Genomic DNA, 1,442 nt, shown 5'->3' with positions numbered 1-1,442 from the left:
GTAGGGAAATGATCAGCTTCAGCATGCCATGTGGTTTAATGCACTCTTTGAGTATCATGATCAATAAGTATTTATTCTTCTTTGATAGATTATATAACCCACCTGGCAGAAGAAAGAGAAACACTTAGGTCTTGGAGCATGGATCATCTGGAGCAGCAAAAGGTAGAACAAATCTTACTTCTTAGACTCTAGTAATACTATAAATTCCTTACTGAAGACCACAAAACCCAGAAAAGAACAAAGACAAGAAGGAAATACTATAGCTGAGAAGAGTCACATATGCAAGTAGGATGGTAAAAATGATGTACAGTAGTCCACAGCCCAGAGGAGGAAACATAACCAAAAAACCAACTTCTAAGAAAAAAATTTATTTACGTATTTATTTTATTTAAACAAGGCATATACATTTAAAAACCCATCTAAGATGTTGCCTTGTATTGAAAATATGGAGCAATTTGAAAAAGTGAGAACCATGTTAATCAGTCTCAGTGGTTTGGGACCTAGAATGACATATTTTGGACATTGTCATAAGGCTTTGCCATTTAGCATGAATTACCTTCTTTCTTTTCTGTCTTTGGGGGTTGTGATCTAAAAGTTTTTAAGTTCTTTTTTTTTGGAGGGAGATTTTTGCTATAGAGGGTATGTGCATGCCAGAGAGATACAGAGAGACAAAAAGACAAAAAATGAGAAATCACCCACCAGGAGGATGGCCACTCGCAATCTCTTCTCCTCCATTCTCTTCTTGAGATTTTGGGCATGTACACACACATGCCTGGTGTGAGTTTTAAACCATCAGGTCCAGGACCAGCAGGTGGCATGGTGGTTAAGGCGCTGGACACTCCCACGTGGCCAACCACAGTTCGAGTCCCAGACCTGGTGGCTTGCTTTCTCACTTTCCCTCTCTCTCTTGTTCTCTGTGTCTCTCTTTGGTCAAATTAAAATAAATGAACGAATAAATAAAATTTAATAAATATTTAAAATAAAAAACACAATCTACTACATGGGGGCATCCAGCAACATAACCATTACACCATCTGCTGGTCCCTTAATCTCAAAGCTCTACAGGCCTTTAAAAAAAAATAATGAGGATACTAATAATAATCCAAAAAAAAAAAAAGATGAAAAGCTACATGATGATGATGATGTGCATAGTAATGTCTTTGTCTTGACTGATATACATCATATTCATACTGGAAAAAGAAATGTAATACACTGTAAAAATATATGTGATTCAATGTGACAGGAAAAAAAATTAGGATAATGATTAATAAAATTAAATAAAAAAATAAAATAATTTTTTTAAAGTTCTATAGGCCTTTCTTGAAGAGATATATTAGCATCAGTTTTGTACATGCAAGGCTTTCCCCATGGCTTTTCTGAGCTCATACATGCAGGGTTTATAACAGCTCCTGGGTCCATCAACTCTTGCCCTGACCTCAGCA

The 1,442-nt window shown here is 36.1% G+C and overlaps 1 long non-coding RNA gene across 1 annotated transcript in view; it reads left to right on the top strand.

Annotated features, from left to right (window-relative positions):
- Positions 1 to 6: 6 nt before the first annotated feature.
- Positions 7 to 1,442, top strand: part of LOC102497035 (uncharacterized) — a 16,747-nt gene continuing 15,311 nt past the window's right edge. The window contains exon 1 of the long non-coding RNA XR_333423.2: positions 7 to 162. This is a non-coding gene — a long non-coding RNA (uncharacterized LOC102497035). The remainder of the gene's footprint in view (positions 163 to 1,442) is intronic.

The sequence above is a fragment of the Tupaia chinensis genome, unplaced genomic scaffold (genome assembly GCF_000334495.1).
Source record: "Tupaia chinensis unplaced genomic scaffold, TupChi_1.0 Scaffold000048_1, whole genome shotgun sequence".
NCBI lineage: Eukaryota > Metazoa > Chordata > Mammalia > Scandentia > Tupaiidae > Tupaia > Tupaia belangeri.
The sequence above is the reverse complement of the archived record's forward strand: the minus strand, read 5'-3'. Positions and strand labels throughout refer to the sequence as shown.